This window comes from Cygnus olor, chromosome Z, assembly GCF_009769625.2.
Source record: "Cygnus olor isolate bCygOlo1 chromosome Z, bCygOlo1.pri.v2, whole genome shotgun sequence".
NCBI lineage: Eukaryota > Metazoa > Chordata > Aves > Anseriformes > Anatidae > Cygnus > Cygnus olor.
This window is the reverse complement of record NC_049198.1, coordinates 9249141-9272623: the sequence shown is the minus strand read 5'-3', so window position 1 is coordinate 9272623 and position 23483 is coordinate 9249141. Positions and strand designations below refer to the sequence as shown.

At 43.8% G+C, this 23483-nt stretch overlaps 1 protein-coding gene across 4 annotated transcripts in view; it reads left to right on the top strand.

The window, feature by feature from the left end:
* The window catches only part of FAM219A (family with sequence similarity 219 member A), a 98579-nt gene that overhangs the window by 649 nt on the left and 74447 nt on the right, over nucleotides 1–23483 (top strand). The window lies entirely within an intron of this gene.

Here is a 23483-nt window from a genome sequence, read left to right as displayed (position 1 = left end):
CTTCCCTGCCTTCCTCCCCTCCTTCCCCATCTTCCTCCCCTCCTTCTGCGTCTCCTCACGGCCCCCTCAAAGCCCACGACCTGTTGGCATCACCGTCAGGGCGGGTGGCTGCGGCGCACCAGCTCCCGTTGGCACCCGGAGGGAGCAGATCCCGTCCCAGCACCCGACTGTGCGGGGTGAAGCCCTTGGGCAGGCGCGAGGGACTTGACCGAAATGCCCGTGCAGATCCCCCGGCAGCGGGAGCGAGGCTGGTAGCGGCAGGTTCGTGTTAGCCCTGCAGGTGCTCCCGAGGCTCCTGGGGTGTCGAGCTGTTGGCTGTCTAGAGTCGGTGTCTGCGCCTTGGTTTCTTGTGGCAACCAGTGTTTATCAGCTAAATAAAAACTGAGGACGCAATAATCGGCTTGTGAACAGAAAGGCTCCTCTGTGTTGGTCTCCAGACTGGTTACCTCACAGCGACAAGAAAAGGCTTTGGTGACAAATTATGGAAATAGTTTCAGGCTGATCTTTTTTTTATGGTTTGGTTCTTTAGTTGGTAACCTTTGTGGTGGGAAGAGAACTGTCCCTGCAGGCTGCTGGGGACTTGCTGCATGCTTACTGTGAGGTTTTGTTGAGCATGGTGAGGCTGGCCCATGTTATGCCTGCTGGTGAAGGCAGTGGGCATACTAGTGAGATGAGCGAGTTTGGAAGAGCAGCTGGCAAACCAAAAAGCCGAAACTCTTAAATACTTCCCAAAGCAGTTGGGGTTTCTTATGCCCAATAAAATTCCATAATAGTAGAGGGTTGGAAATGGTATTTGCCTGCACGTTTGTGTAGACAGAGTGGGCAGAACCTGAGGAGGTGACTTGGTCCAGCCCAGCTGTTTCAGGATGGGATGGTATATCATGCAGCAATGGTAGTAAGCTTAAGAAGGTTTCCTTCCCCTCTTCGGCTGCCAAAATTATGAAAATTTCACAAAGGAATTTCACACATTTAAAAAAAAAATAAAAATACTCTGAACACAGCTAAAGGAGTTTTTTTTTTTCCCTAGGCTTCAGGGTTTCTTTTGGCTTTTAACTAATAGTGTTCATAGTGAAAAAGCGTGCATGCGAGGGACTGCTGCAGTGAGTGGATGGTGTGGGATGCTTCCACGTGCCTGGGAAGGCTGGCATCAATCTCGGGAATGGGACAGAGCAAGTCTGGTACAGCATTTCCAGCGGCACCACCTGCTTGTAGCTCCTGGTCAGCACCTGGCATGCAAGCACTGGTGATCGCAAGGCTCCTTGCACTTCAGAAGCTGGCTGGGGTTTGTAGTGGTTTGCTTGGGTGGCCAAATTCTGCCCCATGCTGCTGCATTGTTCTACGGCAGCTACTGCTTGTCCCATTCCTCTTCTTCTCCTTACTTCCTACCCCATCCCATGTTTTTAAGTACAAAATAACCCGTGCGTCTCAGGACTGTTTTTTTTCCTATCCTCAGTGGAAAAGCTTCAAATTCCACCTTCCAGGGCCAGTGGTCTGTGCAATGTTGAAGGCTGAAGGAGTCTAGCACTGTTTTCCACATCCAAAGGGCTGAGGTAGAAGCTTGTTTTCCAGGTGTGACGTGAGAGCCAGAACTCTTCAAATTTAAGAGATAGGTACAGCTGGGAAATGCCTAAGGAAAGCCATTCTCAGAACATAGTGTTTCTAATCCCATAAGTATCCAAACCTGCCACTGATACTGACATTATTGATCGGTTTTCTGTCAGGGGTGACAGAGTTGACAAATGGTGAAAATATTTTAGGTTGTTCTTGTGGTTGTTTGGTTCTGTAGCTTCTAACTCTTGTGTTGGGGAAATAAACCTGTCCATACAAGCTGATGTGGACTTGTTCCATGCCCTACTGGTGTGTATGTTTGCCAAGCACAAGTCTTCATCTTGGGAGATGTCAAAAGCCTCCCGGGCCGCTGTCTCTGGGTGGCACTGCTTGAGCTGGGACTTGGAGCAGGTGACCTCCAGAGGTTCCTTTGCAGTGGTTCTGCACTAATGTCTGGCGTCCATGGAGTGCGCATCATGACACTAACAGTACTGTATTCCCTGAGCAAGGGCAGAGTACTTGGCCCATCTATGACTTTTTGCCCAATTCCTTAAAGTTCAAATGTGTTTGGAGGGGGAACCTAGCCTCATGTACAGCTAAGGGTTGCGTTGGTGCCTTAGTGCAAGGCTTAGGGCTTCACCTAACTGGAGCTGTGTGGAGCATCACTTGCTCTGACAAAGCGTGCTGGGATCTCTGGTTGCTGCACGTTGCTCCTAGCTAATAATGGGGTTGGTCAGGGGTTGTGTTGCAGAGCAGAGAAGTGTTTGTTCTGCAGGGTGCGTGCTGGCCAGCTCTGTTGTGATTCCCATAACCTTCTCATCAATTGCAGTGTTGTGGAGCTAGGAGGGTGGGCAGTCATTTCCTCCTCTCTTCAGCCTGTTTGGATAAAAAACACCAAGTCAGACGAGCTGCCTTGATTCTGCTCGACCTCTGCAAACATGGATTATGAGAACTGCTGTGTACTAATGCTGACCCAAGAGAAGGTTCAGTGCAGGACTTAAACAAGAGGGATTTGCTGCAGAGAAATGGACAGGATGCCCTACAGACCCTGGATCAACATTGGCAAGTCATAGGGCAGGACAAGGCCCAGTGTTTCACATATCTGCAAGATGTATTATTCTGCATGTCTTGATATAGAGGCGCAATTCAGTACACATTCCTTCTGGAACACGTGTGGCATCTTTCTGTAAGATTGGAATGGTTTTGATTCTGATTTCCTGTCTTGGATACTGGTGGCTCTTGACTTCCATCCCCAGAGTACCTGCCCCTTCAAGTTAATATACTAATTTTCCTGGGGTTTTGTTTACTCCTAATACTTAATATCATGTGTTTCCTATCAACATGATGCAAGCTCAACTGTGGAAACTCTGTTCTCTTTAATTTCTCTTTGATCTCTGTCTGGTCACGATCCTTCTGATCCTTCTCCACAAAAAGGGATTTCTTCAGTAGCTGCTGGGCAGCAGGTTAGTTTCAGAGAGCCAAGTTCCAACATTGCTGGGGTGCGTGATGTGATAAGGCCTGAAATGCGGTATTTCTGAGACACTTAGGCTCTATGGGTAGCTATCTTTGCTGATGTGGCTGGGATTTGATGTGTCAACTTGCAACCAGAGAAACACTGCAAGCCTTTTGTTGCATTGTTGTGATGATTGGTGTGGGTTTGCTTTCTCCAATGGCTTTTTTTTTTTTTTTATGGAAGGATTCATAACACTTAATTCTTGTTGTAGAGGTAGGTATTAAACAGAGGCAGAAGTGGAGGGACATGTGCCCAGTGAGGATGCCCCAGAGGAAGAGCATTAAAGTAGTCTAGAATAGGAATGGGGCAGCCTGTAATCATATGTGGACCTATCCTAACAAAAGTTCAGCACAGGAACCTTACTACATGCTCTTCCTGTGACTTAGAAGCTTGTTGTGTTGGCTAAACTCCTGCAAAATCCTTCCTATTTCTGTTAGAATGGAATGTACCAAGCACAGTGCAGTGGGGTTGTATCTTGAATTTTGGCGGTATGTGGAAACCCTCCTGAGCCCGGCTGGTGTATGGTGGCAAACTGACAGATGACAGTGTTGGATCGCACATCGTTCCTGTACGATAACGCAGGCAGTTGCTGTTCTTAGCACGGAAATGCAAGTAGAATAAAAGTGCATTTGCCCACATGGCATCGGCACCACTTTTCCTGAGGAAAAAGCACCTGCCAAAATGCAGCAGCTTCAGAGGAGCTTTTCCGCAAACTGCTGAGACTTTGGCTTGATTGCTGGAAGTGGCAGCTGGAACACAGTATTTTAATTTCCCAGTTCTCCACCTGCTTGAAAAATGGAACTCTCTGCAGAGAAATTGGGCTAATGGTCTTTATATCTACTTCTGAAGTGTTGTGGCCGGGCTGGTTACTCTCAGAGGTTTGCCATGCTGTGGGGCATTGGGTTGGCAGCTCGAGTTGTGTCCGCTAAAGCTGATCAAAGGATTTCAATTAGCCACATCCTGCAGTGATGCTGATGGCTCTCTAGTTGAGATGCTGAATCCACACTGATCCTGGAGGTGCAAAATTTCCAGAAAATTCAAAAGATACAGAAGTTGCATTTCCATATGCCTTTTCTTGAAAATTTGTCTTTTTTCTGTTTTTGGTTTCTATATACTGGGTACTTAGTTTTTCAAAAATGAACTATAATTTCAGTTAGCAGACAGCATGAGCATTCAGCATGCTTATAAAATCTACATTCTTAGTTTCTGGAAATATTGACTGTCTCCTGTTAGGGAAGTTGTGCTGTGTTTTAAGATCTTTTTTGTTTTGCCTGATGCACCTCTAAAATAAGGAGAAAACTGAAAATAGAAAAGCAAGAGTTACTACCACGCAAAAAGAAAGGTTATACCTGTAGGGCTTAGAAATGGTATGTTAATGTAACATTAGGTCTCAAGTGCAACTAGACAAGAAACTCATCTTTCTAGAAGGAAAAAGATTCTAAAATGAAAATGTCATCCCTATGTATATTCATGGTAATGTAGCCCAGGGGTTACAGAGCTATATGTTTTGTAAATGCCTACAGTACATGGGACTTGTAATGGCTCAGTACTGCAAGTTCTGAAATATTTCTATTTCAAATGGTCCTTCTTGTAGTTAGACAGTCTGACTTGATGTGCTGTGATGTCATTTATAGCCGGAGTCTTAAGAATGATCTTCCTGAATACTTTGGTTCTGTCATGGTTGTTGTCCCCCATTCTGTATCAGGTCTTTGGTGCAGAGGTACAGGAGCAATCTCCTTTTTCCCCCAGGCCGTGGAAAAGCTCGAGCAGTTACTCTAGCACCGGCTGTGCTGAGGGATGCAGCTGCTGCTGTCAGAGGGTGCAGGAGTGCTGGCTCTGCAGGCTGCTTCCTCTTTTCCACTTCTTTGCACAAACTCTTAAACGTAGCTCTTCTGTCAGTCATGTTGCAAGATCCCTTCATGAGCGAAGAAAGGTGTTTAAAAAGGGGCACTGTGAACTTAATGAAGAATTAAACCTGCACAGCCTCCTCTAGGGATTCTTCCATACCTCCCAGGAGCTTGTTATCTGTAGCTCGACGTTAATATCTACTCAGACACCAACTCGTGGTACAGAAAAAGCCATACGCTCTCTCTGCCAGTAGTAACGGTAGGTCTGTAAGGAAGCAGACAAGGTGAGCAAAATGCCAGGGCGAGAGAGGAAAACAACGTGTGCCTTTAATTCTGCAAGCCTTCATTCAAAGAAAGCTCTCTGCTCACCTGCAGGGCTGTAGGGCATATGTGGCCTCCCTGGAGCTGCCTCTTCCTTGCTGTCCAACTGAAGATTCAACTTGATAAGAAAAGAGGAGGGGACCCTACAGCTGGCCTTACCTATGGGGTAGGAGGTAAGTGGGGAGCTGGCTAAAGGCACAGCAGGGATTCAGTCAGTCACGATGGCGTGCCTGGTTTTTGCAGACATTTTAAGACCTTGGCTGGAGCAGTTGTCTTTCTGCTTCTGTTCAGATCAATTATCTGTCACTTTCCACAGACAGTCTGCAGAAATGTGTCTGCGCTTTCACCCCATGCTGCACACGCCATGTATCTTCTGTGAAGCCTTGCACCATTTTGAATATAAGGTCCCAGTGGGGTTATTCAGAATCTGTCACTAAAATTGACATCTTAGTGATGCAGCCACTTGCAACGAGTAAATCCGTCAGCTCCAGCTCTAACCCTGTGTAGTCCTCCTGACCATTATTCTTCTTTCTGAGGTTTAAACTGTAATCTTGTTCAGTGGATCGGTGTCCATTTTTGAGCATGTAATAAAAGGCAAGCATTCACTTCTCAGCTTTGACCCCGAGGACAGGGAGTTGGAGTGAATAAAATCATAGGTGGAAATTTTCTTCAGTTTTGGAGACAGCCTGCTGGGGAGTCTGCATGGTTTTGGGACATACCCACTATGAATTCACAGGATAACAAGGCTCATCACTTCTTTGGGAAGAAATGCCCTCTTAAATACATGTGGCGTATGCTGGCTATACCCTTTTTAGGGTGCTTTTACTAGTGGGTTGCAAAGTCCTCTTGGATACAGACAGAGAGAAGTTTGTTGTTTCCATTAGTAAAGCTGAAGGTATTCTTTTGTAAAGAAGACTGTCGTCCCTCTGAAGATGGGCTAGTGAGATGCAGTTTCTTCACCCCAATGTCAAGACCTTATTTATTATCCGGAAGGTAAAAGGGAGAGCATTATTTATGTTGTAGAGCTATTCCTGTAGTATTGGCAAGCTGTCTAGTGAAGATGCAGCTGCTGCCTGTAAGCAAGTTATTTTGCTAGGATGTTCTTAAGTTCTTCACTGAACTTGCTAGGTTCTGCGTATCTGCAGCTTTATTACAGAGGTTGACAAGCTGTCTGCCTGGAGTTAGTGGAGAAAGCCTAAATAAAGCTGTGGAGTAGGTCAGGACATCAAATAACTAGCCACCAAGTAACTCTTGTTGAAAAGTCCCATAACCCAGCACTGTATGCCTGTTGGACCACTTCTTTTAGACTGTACACTGTGTAGGTAGATCAAACCTTTCTCATCAGCTGTTTGGGAACTACTTTGCTCACGCGCTTCTTAGAGGTTGCTTCCAGAAAAGACTGTTGGATCTTTCCTGTCAGACTTTGGTTTCCGTTGGCATTCAGGGCCCTCAGACACCAATCCTTTCTCCCTGCGCATGGTATGATGTGTCATCTCGTGCTTGTCTGACACTGTTTCTCTTGCTATCTATTCAGTGTCCTTCCTGAGCTAGGATTCATTAATACGAGCAGCTGACCTTTGGGGCTCTGCAGCATTCAGTCTAATAAATCCTGTAGACAGTCTCTTTTCCTAAGAACCCAAGCACGGCAGTGATATTCTAATGATCATCATTTCTCTCTGTCTTGTGCGTTTTGCTGATTACATGGGAATGTAGGTTAATGATTTAGTACACTTGTATTCAAATAAGCTGTGTGCTTACACTGTGTCTTGTCTTGGGTTTTTGTTCATATGCAGCCCCAGGTGAGAACAAACCATGGTTTCTGTCTCGGTGTCAAAGATGAGATCTTCCTATGTTTTTAGCCAAGCTAGTTCTAGGATCACAACTTCTTAGAGCACACAGGTCTAATTCTGTTAGAGATGAGGAGATAAGGGGATTCAAATCCATCCAAAAACCTCTAAATGTTACCAGTGGCCTGTTTGAGTTTGAAGGGCTTCACCTGCAGTGGTTGACACGGTAGTAGAGGAGTGTACTATCTGAGTACTCAGTGGCTTACTCTCAGTGGTAGTAGCCTGATTGTGGGGTTTAACTTTTAATCTGAAACTTGTCTTGTAGTCAGTAGCTACAAGTAGGTTGGGGTGTGGTAAAGGATGACTTCTAAAATTGTTTCTGAAGTCTGCAGAACCTGAACGTCCAAGGAGCTGTCTGAACAGATCAACCTTCTGAGAAACAAGAGAGGGAGGAAGAGCTGTCTGTTTTGCACGGGGAGCATGCTGTTCATTGAAAGGAAAAACCAAGTAGGAATGTTCCTGACCAGAGACTGGATTTAAATCTGCTCTCTGGCAGGATCTTATGACTGATGCTTCTAAAAACAATACGCTCTTCTGTGTGAAAGCATGATCTTTTCATCCACATGCACATGATGCAGATAGAAAATGTCATCTCTGGTGGCTAGAGAAGTCCCTCCAGCTGAGCACCATACAGACACAGGGCTCCTGTAGGCCCTGCTCTGTTATCTGGGGCATGGAAAGGGGTCTCAGCTGGTAATCATACTGATGGAGCAAAACAAGTGACAGTTCACACTTACCGGCATGGCCTGTGCCATTTTCAGAAGGGGTCTCAGGTATGGACAAATGTACAGTGAGTGTTCCTGTGGCACAGCTTCCCCTCTGCTTCCCCTTGCCGTTGTTGGGGACAGCTTTGTTCCACTGGCAAAATGGAAGCACAGCTGGGGTCATCAAAATGCCGTTGCATCTTTAGACATAGCACTGAGCCCTAATGGTTGCAAATGTGGATTTAGTTTGAAGGCACGGTGCCTGAGCCTTGGTTTTCGTAGTGGCTGCGTTTGGGATACACGTGGAATAAAAGAAAGCCGAATACAACATCCCTCGAGACAAGCTGCAGGAGAGAGTCAGAATACGTGGACTCTGATCTAGAATGAGTCTTGAGATCTTATGATTTAAGCTGTTTAATAAAAGATGGAACAATAGTGGAAGTGGTTTTCAGTTAATAGTGCAAGTGATGAACGTTTAACAAGTGCCTTATAGGATCTACATGATATGGAAGCAGGAGAAAAAAAGCTTTTATAAGTTTAGGATTCCTAAACTCTAGGTAATTTTGCAGCAGAATTACGATGCAGTCCAGGGGAAGATTTAACTATCCATCTTTCTCCGTGCCAACCACTTTCAGGTCTGTGGGTCTGTCTAGGTCTCTGTAACCCTTCTTTATCTAAAAGAAAAAAAAAAAATCCAATATCAGTCCTGAGAATAGCTGTGGGAACAGCATGTTCACGGGCTTTAAAGATGGAGGTCACCTAGCCTGCTGGAGCATGTAAAAGCTGCACTTGCATTGTGTTGTTGGCAGTTCATAATCCTAGGGGAAGCTTCTAGCTAGTGTGACTCAATTTCTGTATATCTGCATATGTCAAAAGTTGGGTTTAGATTTCAGTTTTGGTCACCAAACTGGGATTGAGGGAAATGGGTATGGCAAAGGAGTTACAGGAAGTCCTACCTTTCTTGCAAATGTTAGGATACTTGCACTGAGATTTAACTGGCAGGAATTGCTACTTTGGGATGTTAATGCAGGGCCTGAATGTATAGTCTGGAATTTTTCAAAGCACTAGTGATTCTTCTGCTGCAGCGATGGAGTAAAAAAGGCATAGTACTCCTTTTCAGTTATTCCAGCAGAGCCAAACCCTTCAGTGGATATTCTTTATCCAGCATATCACAAAAGCACTTCTCCATGAAAAGAATATCTTGTAGCTCTTGCAAAAATTGGGGCAAAGTGGTTGTGAAAATAACCAAGATGATCCATGCTGTGCATGTAAGAATTATTATAAAGAGATTATCTGGTTATGGGAGAATGCTTCATTTGGATTATGTAGCTACGTATAATTTATAAGCCATGCTTCTTCAGAAAAAGTTTCCTCATGCTGCAGTGGGAAATGTCAGACATGAGCTTTTATTAACACTAAGGTTCTGTATTTTTAGCATTAAATTCTTTAAGATTAATCTCTGGATTTGGGGAAAAAAATCTTTAGGTTGAGAGCAACCCAGCAAAAAAATGTTTGTCTCCCCAGGTTCACTGGTGTTACACTTCAGGAATCTGCAGGTGTTTTTGTTTTAATTTGCAGAGGTGTGAAGCTTGCTGCTTGGTTTGTGGCTATAGGCTGTCTCAGTTTGACAAATGTGGTGTATGTATATATGACAAACTCTTTTCAGTGACTAGGATTCTGGTCGTTGATCAGTCTGGGTGTGAGATGGAGGATGTATGTGCTAGTGTTGCCAAGGCACCGGCTGTTTTCAACTCTGCTCTATAATCTAGTAATCCACAATGTAGACTCTAATAGTGCCAGTGTTTTCCCTTGCTTGTCCATTTGATTAACCCTGGAAGCAATATTTAGTACAAATCTGCCTGTGTAGAGGTGCTGTTCAGAAGAGGTAGTGGTGAATGTCCTAGCAAAAGCCTAGCTGGAGGGGCACAAGGTGCTCATACTGGCATGAGAGATGTGTATTTACTGGCTTACTTTCCTTGCCTGTTCTACGGTTCTGTGATTCTGTTTTATGAGCAAAAAGTTTGCTTTTTTTTCTTAATAAGGTATGGCAGTTTGGCAGTGGCTGTAAAGCTAAGTGACCATTGATAATTTCGCTAAAATGAGTAGATAAATTCTGTGTTAAGCCTTCATACTTCCCAACTTCCAAGTCCGCACCTGATTATGAGTTTATTCTTCTTGACTGCACAAAGTCCTGATAGCTCTGGCAAATGTTCTTATTTGGTTTGAGGATCAAACACTTCATTTTATTTTCTGACTTATTTTCTGTGGAAGACTAGTCAGAATTATAAGACGTGTTGTGAGTTTTTTGTTTTGTTTTTTTTTAATAGATACATAGCAACCCAAAAACAAGTCCTGATGTATTTCCTTGTTGGCTGCCTCTTTCCAGGCCAGTTGTTTTGGTGTGGATTTTTTTGTTGTTGTTTGTTTGCTTTTGAGAGATTTTCAAATGGCCACTGAAGTCTGGCTTGCCTTGTTAATGAATAGCTGGGAGAAAGCTAAATGTTTTTTACCACAGGTATTTCCCATTGGTATCGAGGCTGGTAGATATTGCGGAAGAACCTGCCGGGAGACTTTGCATAAATTCAAAACTCATTAACATCACAGGGAATTACTAGCAGTTGGTTGCAATGGTGATAAGGTTTTCATGCTGACACATGGAGAGCTGGGAGGCATGGCTGAGGCAGGCCTATTAAATACCACTCCAAATTTGACCTTCTGAAGTATATTAAACCCTTGCTGGGATTTTTATTCCCTTGTTATCAGGAACTTCTTTTGGTTTAGCAGAGTTGAGGAACCTGCTCTTAACGGTCTGGAACGCTACTTCAGGCTGTGATCTTAATTGATAAACATGACATCCTTTAATTTTTCAAGTCTGAAGTCAATTCATCCTTTTTGTTATGCAAAAATAAAGATGCTTTTCTTTGGTTATTACTGTGGCACAGGACTTAATTCTGTTGATTGCCAATGATGTTAAACAAATTCCGCTTTGCTGGTAAATCATTCCAAATATAATGGGCATCACTTACTAATGAGTATTTTGGTAATTGCAGTAGTGCTTGCCCTGCCTTTTCTTCTGGAATAACTTCCAAGATGTGTTTTCAAATAGTAGGTTTAGCTGGATATCTGCCTGCTCTTCAGAGACAGGGCTGCTTTGCCAGCAGGTTGTGGTGCTACACCTGCTGTCCTGCAGTGATGCTGAATGCTGTTAGGGATCTAAGGCTACAAAGACAGTGAAGGGTCCAGAGGGGAAGATATATGAGCAGCGGCTGAGGTCCCTTGGTTTGTTCAGCCCAGAGCAGAGCAGGCTGAGGGGAGGCCTCATGGCGGCCTGCAGCTCCCTCACAAGGGGAGCAGAGGGGCAGGCGCTGAGCTCTGCTCTCTGGGGACAGCAACAGGACCCGAGGGAACGGCATGGAGCTGGGACAGGGGAGGGTCAGGCTGGGGGTTAGGGAAAGGTTTTGCACCCAGAGGGCGGTCGGGCACTGGGACAGGCTCCCCAGGGCAGTGGTCACAGCACCGAGCCTGCTGGAGTTCAAGAAGCATTTGGACAACACTCTCAGACATAAGGTTTGGTTTTTGGGTGGTCCTCTGTGGACCCAGGAGCTGGACTCCAGGATCCTTGCGGGTCCGTTCCAACTCAGGATATTCTGTGGTCCACCACTGCCACCAGAATCCTCTCAAACTTCAAGAGTTGCACATGTGGAAATAACATTTTTTGCTCAGTCTGCTAAGAGCTGTGTCAGTTGTCACCTTATATTGTTAGGTCAGATTTTTCAAAAGCTGGCTGGCTCTCTTTTTCTGAGCTTCCAGGTAAGTTTTGCTGTGTTTGTCAGCATGACCTTCAGATGATAACTCAATTGCCTGCCCACAGCCAAAGTCTATTGTAAGCGAGCACTGTCTGAGCTAGTTTTGTTCTAGGTCAACTGGTACGAGCAGTGCTTGGGCAGTGAGCATGTATAGTGCTCTAAATCAAAGCTACTTGGTTGGTTTTCAGTAATGTCCTGCAAAAATGTTCTTCAGCCAGGTCCTCTATACATCTGTCCCTGTTTGGGGTCATTTCAAGTGCTGGAGCATGGTGAGATGTGCTGCTCCCTTTGGCAAGGCAAGAGACACCTAACGAACATGGCTAATATGAGATAAAAAGCATTTATGGTTTGGATTCAGATTAGCTCTGTTCTAAATGGTGCCAACAGTTCAAGTCACGTACTTCTCTTAAAGGCTAGAGCAACCAGATGGATGTTTTTGGAGGCTATTTAAAAACCACTTTTTATTTTGCAGAAGTTTTATTTATAACTGGAAATGTGAAATCTTAAAGAAGAATTGTTGCTGATGTATTTTACCCACTTGTTAAAGGTTTTGTCTGAATTTGTCCTGTTTCTACCTGCTACTGTTTACAGGTATCTTGATAATCCATCTACACTAGAATGAAGAAAGGCCTAATAAACCACTAGGGTTTATTAAAAATTGTTTTACTGCTTGCTGAAGTGTATTAAGTGGTTCTGTAAATCTGGCCTTCTTTCAATTTAGCAGAGCACCTGGAAAGCTACCAACCATGTCCAGTGGATGTTTCAGTGTGATTAATGTCTCCTGACTTGGGTCACTGCTTTGAAGCTCACCTGGGTTTGTATCAGGAAAGAGCAAAACCTTTACTTAGAGCAGAGAGGTGTGCTGAGCAATGAGCGTAGATTAGAAGCTCTACATGGAAAACAAAGGTGTCTTCCAGGATGAAAGTTTCAGTCCCTGAGGTCTCATATGGGGGGAGAGAGAATAATGTCTTAAGGAGCTGTTACCCCATGGTGTGACTCCAGCACAGCAAAAGCCTTCATGCTCTCTGCTGCAGGTGTTGGGCAGTCTTCAGAGCTGGCTGAAAGGCAGCATAGCTTCCAGTTGCTCAATGGTCTTGAACTAGAGTCTGTGTGTCCCCTAGCATATGAAAGACCAACACTAGACTTTTTTGTACCTTTTTTATATCTTTATGTTTAAAACAAACAAATAACAAACACCATAGCCATTTGAAATGGCATCAGAAATAAGTGTTGAGAGTAATTGTGAGGCAAGGCGGAGGGCTTAACATATTTGGATCCGGAGTACGCCAAGTACAAGTGTCAAAGTCCTAAGTCCTGTTTTTAGCCTTTAAAAAGAGGCTTTAAGTGATACGCCATCAGGGTTGTACTGATGCACCTTTTTCTTCAGGAACACTCTAGTGGAAATAAATCAATTACTCCACCTGTCATTTCAGCCCTACTATCTTAAAAGAGCAAATTAGTATTACCATGCATAGTTGCCTTCAGTAATGGCAATTGCAGACTTTTTGAAAATGGATGGTCTTGTAGCTTTGAGATCTGAGTGGGGAGTGCTGTTTAAATATAACAACTCGCTGTACCTTCAGCTATGAAAGTGCAGCAAAGGAAATGGCAGCTTAGGTCTGTTCTTCGGGAGCTCAATAGAAATGATAGGTCAAAACTGGACTTCTTGTGTTTTGTTTCAACCTCTGCAGGCAGCCAAGCACCACACAGCCGTTCGCTCACTGTCCCCAGGTGGAATGGGGGAGAGAATGGGAAAGGTAAAAGTGCAAGAACTCATGGGGTGAAATAAAGACAGTTCAGTATGTGAAGCAAAATCTGTGCATGCAAGCAAAGTAAAACAAGGAATTCATTCAGTACTTGCCAGCAGCAGGCAGGTGTTCAGCCGCTTCCAGGAAAGCAGGGCTCACCACGCATAATGGTTTCTTGGGAAGACAAACAACGTCACTGCAAATACCCCTCTTTTTATCCTCCTTTACCCCAGCTGTTATTGCTGAGCGTGATGCCATATGGAGTGGGACATCCCTTTGGCCAGTTGGGGTCAGCTGTCCTGGTTCTGTCCCCTCCCAGCTCCTTGTGTACCCCTGGCCTCCTCGCAGCATGAGGAGCTGAAATGTCCTTGGCTCCGCGGAAGCACTGCTCTGCAACCACTGAAACATGGGTGTGGTGTCAATATTGTTCTCATCCTTAATCCAGAACATCATATGAGCCTCCACAGAGAAAATAAACTCCATTCCAGCCAAAACCAGGACAATTTGGAAACAGAGTGCTGCAGTTCTCAGGTTGCTACAATTGTGTAAATGCAGTTAAAATTAATCTGTACCAGTATTAGTCTTCCTGTTTTACCTTATTGTAGCTTTGGTTTCAGAGATAATTGCATGTCATAAGTAGGCAGGATCCATATGTGAATAAAACATGGTGTAGTTGGATGCTGGAAACTGCAACACCTCCAGGGGCTCTAATCAAATTTGGTGAGCTCTCAGTGGGAAAGACACCATAAATAAGCGAGATAGCATACTGTGCCCATCTCTTTCTAGATACTTGCCATTGCAGGGGACTTGCTGACAGCTGTACAGAGTTGTGCCTGTGAACTGTTAGCAGTAGCTTGCTCTGCTGTTGCAACCCATCATGTGTTGGTGTCTTGCCCAGCTGTCCTAGCTTTGGTATCATTTTGTTATCCTGAGGAAGCCTTTTTGCTTTTGTTACTTTCTGTGCAGCCAGACAGCACAGGTCTCCTCACTGGTGTTGATAAAATTCTCCCACTAGCTATTGTGATTGGATGTTAGATGGAAACTTTTATTTCAACTTCTCTCTCAGTGGTTCCTCTCCGCCTGCCCCTGAAGTCAAACTGAGAAATAAGAGATAAAGGCGAAGCCTATATATTTGATTTCATTCAAAGCCTCAGTTGGTAGGTTTCTGGGAGGAGCAGCTTGAAGTCTTCCTTGAAGTCTGCCTCATTACCAGATTGGCACAAAGGAATGCTGAAGATTTGCACAGCTGGTGGTAGAGAGCAAGTTTACCTTGCATGTTCCTCTGGGTCCCAGTAACTTCTTGTTTAAAAAAAAAAAAATAGGCCATGATTAGTTCTTTCTTGGGACACTGAGCTTCACTCCAATTTTTCACTCTTCCTCAGATGCTAGATGCTAGCTCAGGTGTTCTGCCAAACTTGCAGTGGCTACTGGTATTTCCCTTCCAGTAGCACCTTTAATGGCTGAGATATTAACACTGTGTCGATGCAGGTATCTAAAAAATGACTGCGTGACATCACTCTGGTAACACAAAGTAAATTGTAAATTAAAAAAAAAACACATAGGAAATTGTCTAGGGGTATTAGTGTGCATGATTTTCATCTTAAGGAAACCCAGGTGGTAAATTTAAGTGCAGTGACTTCTTCAGCAATGTCCTTGGCATGTGGTTAAGCTCTGTTTACATGGCTGTATAACTTAGCAGCCTTGCACCTGATGTGGTGTTGCTGCATGCTTCTGTCACTTGTTCCACAGCAAGTTGTGTGGTCGGTCTTGAATGTTATAGCCAGAGATGAGAAATATGTGGCCCTGTGTGCTGGGAAACTCGGGATGTTGACCCACTCCAGTGTCAGGCTGTGCCTCATGCTCCATGTTGGGCAGTTCTTCTGCTAAAGCTTTTGAAAACAAATTCAGGATGCTGGGTTAAAAGTTTCTGGTAAAGCAACTAGCAGGGATTCTTCCTGATCTCCAGAAGAGCTCCCCTTTGTAGTCTGCATCTCTTTCTCACAGCTCAGAGAAGGCTTTCTACAGATTTAGCTATGCTTGTGGTGTACTGGGTCAGGACTTTCCTTACTGGAGCTCATCTAAGGGGTAGCCTTCACCATGCTGAATGCCCTGTGCCCCTTGAATGCAAAGGCCAGGTAGTAGCAGGAGGAAAAGCTGACATTTGGAGTGTGTTCTTCAAAAGCTTTTCCACAGCTTTTACAGAGTGCACTGATGGCTTGTGTGACACATCCTATTTTTAAAGCAAACAGCTCCTTTCTGGAATCCTAATGTCATCTAGAAAATGAGCGAGAGAAATAGCAGCTTTCAGGATTTGGTACATGGATTGGAAAAATTAAGCTGCATTACAAGGTCCAGTGAACAGGAGTACGGACTGTCTCATAGTGGCTTTGTTGCAGGCTTGCTGTCTGCCTAATTATCCAGGCAGTCCAGGGTGGAAGGTAGATGTGGCTCCTTTGCTACCTGCAGGCTTCTGACAAGTTCAGGTAAGCTGGAATAATTCAACATTTGCAGGGCACAGCCTTCCTGTGAAATGTTCTGCTGCTTTGGTGTAGCAGGTGTGCTCTTAGCTCTACACATACACACAGACAAGGTTTTGGGCCACCCCCAAAAGCACGTGTGCAGGACTTGGGGTGTAGGCAGTGTGTGTGGTCTGTAGCCAACAGCTCAGAGTGTCATACCTGCTCAGGCCATCTGTTATAACCCCTTTTGCCAGCTGCAAACAGCAATGTAGGCAATCTTTTTTACACCCAATCTAGTCATGTCCTGAGGAAACGTTCTTCTCTGGCTAAGGTTTAAAAAAAAATATGTACCCAAGGTTTATCCACCATGGGCTGCTGGAAGGGAGGAGTTTTAAAAACCTAACAATCTTTCTCATCTCCTGTGAACTTGTCTCTAGCAAAGAACCATTGAAAATGGGATAAACTTGGACGAGTGGTGGTGGAAGGTTCTAGTTCCGTCCCAAGGTGCCCAAAAAGTAGGTAACAGCTGCAGAAACCTCTGATGAGCAGTTGTATTTTTTGCTAAGTCGTCAAAAGTCTCTTCAAAGCTTCCAGGAAGGAGGCTCAGGGTGGTCTTAGGGTGACACGTCCCCATATTGTACAACTTGTCATCATGATGTATTGAGAAAGTATTGGAGAAGCCCTGCTGTAGTCCTCTCCAGTGGCACACTGGGCTTCTCTGGTCTCTTGTTTCTCTAAAAAAAGCATTGCATAAAAAATTAAGTAGTAACTTCTGTTTTCCAGGGCAAAAGTGAAAGACAGTAGAAAACCGTAAAGCCTTTTTCCCCAGAAGAACTGATCTTTTTTTGTAAAGTTTAAATTTCCTGTATGTAGTGTTGTATTAAGAGCATGACAATTTTGTGGTGCTGTATCTTTATTCTCATCTGAATAACCGCGCCTGTTAGAAAAATAGCTTGTGAACCCGATAGCTGTCCATAAATGTCAGTTCTATGTCAACACAAAACCTCTGATTGGATATGCTCTTGGTTAATATTGATTAAAATTGCAGTCACAATTAAGCAGAGTCTGGTGATGGTGCCATTGTGTTGCTATAGGCAACCAACACATTGTAAACTTACTGAATATTAGATTACATTTTAATGTTTCCATGGTCTTTCTGGTAGAAACAAGGTTTCTTCCCATAGATGAAGACAGCTCTGACAGCCATGTGAGTACACAGAAACAATACTAACAAGATCAGGGATTTCTATTTCTGTTCTCAGTTGATTATTTTTTAATGCCCTTCCACGGTGGAACAGGTTTTCTGTTTAAGTCTCTTTCCTTTGCTTCCTGAGTGATCAGGGGCAAACATATTAGAGCCACGCACTGTTCAGTCTGTGTCTTAACTCAAAATTCACTTTTTAAACTTAAGTTTCAGCAGTGCCTCAGATTCTGGCTGCTTTCTCCCAGTGGAGGTGCTGGCCACCTTCGTGAGAAACCAGCACTGCAGTTGAGGACAAAACAAGACTAAATGAAGAGATTGCTTGTGTCAACTTTCATTTGGAGCTCAGCTCGTGGCTCTTTCTAAAGCAGGGAGATTTCTCCAGCGAAAACAACCCAGAGGAAAATGAATCCTATTGTTGCAATGTTTCCTAAATAAACAGTGTAGGGAACCTGATGGGTCCTAATCGCTAGACACTTGTTTCACAGACAATCTCCAATGTGTTCTTGCAGGATTGATTTTTGTCTTTATACCCTCTGGCTGTTCTCACTGATGTGAGATGGTAGTCAGCTGCCACCGTAGGCTAGACACAGACTTTTGGGATAGCAGTGTGACATCCATATTCCTTTTGCTCCCTGAATAGCCACCATTCCTCTTGTTCTTATAGACAGGATGTTACAAACTGGCTTAAGATGGGATGTACAATTCTGAATCCACTTCACTTTTATATAGACCAGAAGTATATTATGTGGCTGTAAGAGAAATTATAATATTTCTATAACAGTTTTCCCTATCACCTTAATGATATGGCTATGTCTCTTGGCCAATTAAAATGGAATGCAACCATCTCTTTCCATATGAGCAGTAAGTTGTTTTTTTTTCTAATGGGTTTCTTCTGTCTTTCATGAAAGAAAACCTACCCGTGTCTGGGATGAGATCAGATATTATTTAGGAAGTCCTTGGCTTCATGGTGGTGATGGCTGTTACAACCACATGAGAAAATGAATGGGTACGTGGTGCTATTCCCCACTCCCAGGAATACCTGAGAGCGCGTTTGTGCCATGACCATATCAACTACTCCAGCAGAGCACAGAGATTTCTGAATTAAAGTCAAACTGAGCACCTCTATCCAGGCACCCCAGTATGGAGCCCAGCAGGAGTAAAAGATTTGTCCCAGAAGCAGGTAAATTAACCTTCAGTGAACCTTCATGTTTTTCTGATTGCACAGTGAAAATTCTCCTAGGGTAACTTGTTTAAACCTAAGCAGAGCTGTCTTTCTGCTGCATGGCAGTAACTTAGATAGTAGCAAGTAGATCAGAGCTCTGAATTATTTTTTTTAGCTACATGAGAGATCTGCCTCCAAGGCATACAAGAGCGCATGCTGGTCATGCACAGATTGTACTGCCTTATGGTTATAAGTCCTTTTCTTACTAACATACTCAAACTACTTCCAGTGAGGTTACTTGCTGAAAGTCCGGAGGGAGTTTTTTTTGATGTTCACTTAGTCAAATTGAGTTTTTTGGGTCCTAAGGGATGTGTTTTGTAGGTAACTCTGCAGAGAGGCAGTGTGGAAAGCCAGGCACATGTGGTTTTGCTTTTTAAAAAAAAAAAAAAGTATGTGTGTGGGGGGGTTAACTTGACTTATCTTAAGTCATTTGGTGAACTGAACTGTAATTACATTTTCAAGCAATGTCTAAACCCTACAGAATATTGTATAGAATTTCATGGCTTTTCTGTTTGTGCAAGGCACCGATTACTGGGGGCACTCTGGAACTCTTGCCATTCAGTTTCAATACTACTGTTGCTCCCTTTTAAAAAAATAAATTGTCAAGACTGTGTTCTAGGAGAGTAACTTCTGCATCCTGCTGCTGCTGGAAAAGTGTATGAGAACAGGGCAAGCTGTGTAGATTTGGCCTGTGGTATCTGTCCTGTTCTTGAAAGCTTCTTACTCAGTAGACCTATTTTTAAATAGCTTTGATTTCTGCAGGGACTCCTATACTGTCTTATTGCCTCCAGAGCCTAATGCACTAGGAAACCAGTGAAAGACCTCTAAAATACCCTATGAAAGCCATCTGGTAAGAGTCTTAAACTATCTGTATGCCTCGGCTGTGCCTGTAAAATAAGTAAATAAATGGGTGGGCAAACAGGGACTTATGCAAAGAAATCTCCAGATGCTTTTGGAGGGCGATATTTAAAGGAGCAACTACACAGGAGTTATTAATAGATATTTGTTTCAGGACAATTGTATCAAATATAGTAAGTGTGTGAATTAAAATAGAAAGTTCTGCTATACCACTGCTGGGTCAGTGTGCTGTGTTGGGGGGGGAAAAACTGACCTAAAATGTCAGAGCTAATTGATCCGTAGCATTGCTGTAACTTGGTTCTGGCTTTGAGCAGGGTTTCGTTTCCGGAGGGCCGGTAACCTCAGAGGACTGAATGTGCAATGTTATTTCCTGGCCAATCTCTAAGGTGCTCGGGGCTGTGAGCAGGCTCCCTGAGGCAGCCCTTTTATTCACAAACATCCATACAGTTGTGCTCTGCAGAGATTTGAGTCTTTCCTGCACAGGGAGCTGTTTAGGCTGTGACTTCTCCTTGATTAAGATGTCTGTTATTTGCATGGCAAAATCAGTGTGTTTGCTTTCAAATATACCTCTAAATATGCTTTCCTTAAACAGTCTTCCTTGCTGCCAGCCCTTCTGCTGCTCTCCCACCCCATGTTACTTCAGACTGCTGTGGGGTCAGATCTGACTTCTACTGCTGGGCCACAGCCAAGCATGTCTGCATGCGATTGCAGGTTTCTGTCTTTGGTGTGAGAGCCACCAAGCTTTGTGCATGCCTACAAAGAGGCTGCAGATGAAGCAACTGAGGAAAGATGTCTTACAGCCTCCCAGAAGAGGTTTGTAGGGGGCTTTGTGTGACAAGGTGTAGCTGTTGCCTAAGGGGTGACAGTGGACACAGGCACACAGGTCATAAGACCACCTGAGACATGAGTTTTGGCACTGAAGAGGAAAAGAGCCCCTAGAGAGCAACCCACCCATCAGTTCCATGCACAGAAGAAGGAGCCACAGGCTTTTCAGGTGTCAAGTGGGGTGGTATTTCTGCCAAAAAGCAGCAATGAAGCTGCAGTTAAGCAGTAATAGGACTGATGAAGAAATGCCAGAGGCCAGTGACCTTTAACAAGGCTTCTGATGGAAGGAACAGCTCTTGAAAGTCAAATCTTTTCCCAAGTCAGAACATCTGAAACTTTGGTAGACACAAACCTGCCACCAAAACTTGGCAGGGATGGTGGGAGCGTTTCCAGGGAATATTAAATGTAATACTGGAGTCTGTGCATTGAGGGTGTGCTATTTTGCTGTGGCTGACTGCAGTGGTTCTCTCAGCACCAACCTCTTTTCTAAACATCAGCATAAATTCATCTCCTCAGAATTTGCAGGGGCAGATGTCTCTGCTTTCTGCTAGACCCTTCTTTTATGCTCTTGCAAAGTAGTCTGCACAGCAAAGGCCAGCCCCTTCACGGTGCAGGTATAGGAGTCAACATGTCAGAGAACAAAAGCACTTGCAGCATAAAAAGACCTTGTTTCAAGTTACAGCGATTTTAAATGGCACTTTGGGGAATTCTTGTCAGTAAGTTCATGGGGAGATAAGTCGCTCTGAATATGAATGACTCTGGGTTTGGACACCTGCTTATTTTGCCTGCACTTCTCCACACCTGCCTGTCAAAAACAGAATTCGAAAGTGGAGAGGGTTGTTTTTCTTACAAATACTCAAGGTTGCGTATTGTTTGCTTATCATGTCTATGGATAATCAGTACTGCTTTCTTCTGCTGGAAGAGAGTAGCATTTTAGTTAGGTACTTACCCTTGTCCTGTACCAGTCTGAACAAGGTACTTTTCTGCACCCTGGAGACATGTGTCAAGGCTTCAGAGATGTTTGGTTAGCTGTGAACCTGTTCTCTGCTCCTCTTGAACTTTCTTATTCCAAGCTGTGCTATAGTTCCAGTGTGAAGGAGAGTTCAGCAGAGAAACAGTCGTATACCCTAGTTTAAAGAAAATTTCTTGGAATATTACTGCAGAAATGGGGAATGTGGTTATTATGTGTGCTTTTCTTTTTTTTAGCTTTAGTTGCTTTCCTGGCAGCCACAGACTACAAGAGCTGTAGAGCTCAGAGCAGCTGCAGAGCATCCATGGCAAGGGAGCAGGTGGCAGGAGATTAAATGTTTTGGGACTTTACAATGCATAATAAAAAGATAAGGGGAGAGAGGGAGATGCTTGGGAGTGTAGTGGAAGGGAAATTACTGAGATGTGCAGAAACACTGCTTTACTGGGGAAGCCTGGATTGCGATATTACTGCTTGCTGTTCCAGTCTCAGCCTAGCGATGTCTGTCAGGTGGTCAGAGAGAATCATTTGGAACTTGCCAGGCATTTCACTGGCTAAAGTAACTGGAATAAATATGCAACCATCTATTTTAAAGATTCGGGACAACCATTTATTTCAGGAAGAACCTGTGTGAAAGAAACTTGCTGCTGTGCAAATAAAACATTCAGAAGAATGTGATATCATCACTTCATGGCTGAACTAGTGAAATGGAGAAGTCGCTGAATGAAAACTTGGTGCCCAGGTTTGATGTACAAAGCCCCAGCTTCTGTAATCATCTCTTCAGGGCCATGAGAGAGATTTTCAGGTTACTAAACTGAACTAGTTGAATAATAATTTCACAATTGAGAAATCGGTTGGGAGTTAGAAAAAGGGAAGAAAGTGTATTTCTCCTTCAGCTGTGAAAGAGGACTTTGGGAGAGACCTGTTCTGAAATCTTGTTGGTCAGAAATTGTATCAATTTTGCAACAAATTGACAGAAAATCTGCATTTATAATCTCAGATGTACTGTTTTTAAGATCTTCACTGCTTGTTAAAATTTGGGTTTGTGCACTTGAGCTCTAATTTCCATTCAAGTGTAGTTTCAGCAGAAGAGTAGGGATTTGGCAGGGGAGAGGAAGGGCCGGAATCAGATTAATTTATCATGACACCGGAAGGTGGATAAGTGTAAAGATGGGTGTATGTATGCAGATTGTTATTGGGAGCAAAAGCAGTAACTATGATGTAAGAGTAGATCTAGTTGCAAACTGAAAGTTAACTCAAAAAAGAGGCCAGTCACCAGAGTAAAAACTAATGCATAAAATCAAAGTTAGTCAATGACTTAAATTTATGTTCAGTACTTATTTTTTTAAGTCACTGATGTTGGTAAGGATATAAATCACAAATATATCAATTCATGGTGCATCTTCGCCTCACACGTTAGGGCAGTGAAAGCAACCAGGGCTGCAAAGGATGTACTGGCAGGAGCACGGAGGGTTTTTCCCTTGCCAGTTCTGTGCACAAAGTCGTTCTAGCCTGGCGAAGCCCTGTGCCTTCATGCACTTGTGATCGGTACAGCACAGCCCTGTCTCCACTCTAATGTTCTGTAAAACTGCACAGAGCCTTGCGTTTCAATATGATCTGTTGGCTTTAGTTTCTGTTGGTCTGGTTAATAAATGTTTATTTGCGCTACTTGATGCTTTGTAAAGCTTATTGCTAGAGATTCAGCTGTTCTAATAAAGTTGTCTTTTCTCTTGCCATAGAAGAATGTCTGCTCGTGAAATCACTGCAAAAATGAAGATAAACTTTCTTCCTTGAAATAGCTGCCCATGGGCTAACAATCTTTGTATTATTATACAGTCAGTCTTCGTTCAGTTGCTTCAGTCCCAGTCTCAGGCTGTAAAGTATGTCAGTCCTGGCTTACTGCAGTTCTTGTAGGATAGGCTGGGATTTTTTGGGGGGGTCTGAGGCCTGAAAGTCCCTCTGCTAGCAGTACAATAGACATAATGGTGTGCTGTGTGGAACTGGGGGGAAAGGGCTGTAATGTAGGTTGTCCTCTTCCTCTTCTCCCTGTCCCTGGGTTAACTCACCTGCCTTGGTGTGAAGATGCTCTTTTAAGAGTAGCTCATTCAAGATCAAGATGGTCATATAAGACTTTTCTGATTCATGCAGCATCACTCATAATTGAAACCATGCAGGCCGTGGTACGCAGCCTGTGTGTGACACTAGTGATCCTCTGTGTTGGTGGGTACGGCTGTGAGTCTTCAAAATCATTCAACCATTTAATTAGAGGTGAGGAAAAGGATCCTGCCACAGGGTTACATTGTGCACTGCTCACCAAGAAAATGTTCCTAGAGAACTGAAGTGAAGCGTGTTTGATCTGGGCCACTGAGACTTGCTAACTTTGAATTCAGCAAGGGTATTTTTAGAATCGGTTTCCAAATGTGGAGCTATGCTTTAATTTCTGTGCAGGACCAGAATACCATGGTGGCTGACCCTTATAAATGCTTGAGTGGGTTTGGAAGAAGCACATCTGTGTCTAATGAATCTAATCTAATTGGAAATGAGAAACTTGCATTTCTACATCATGGAGTCTGAAGGAAAGGATTTTAACATAGGTTGTGTCTTAGTGTAAGCA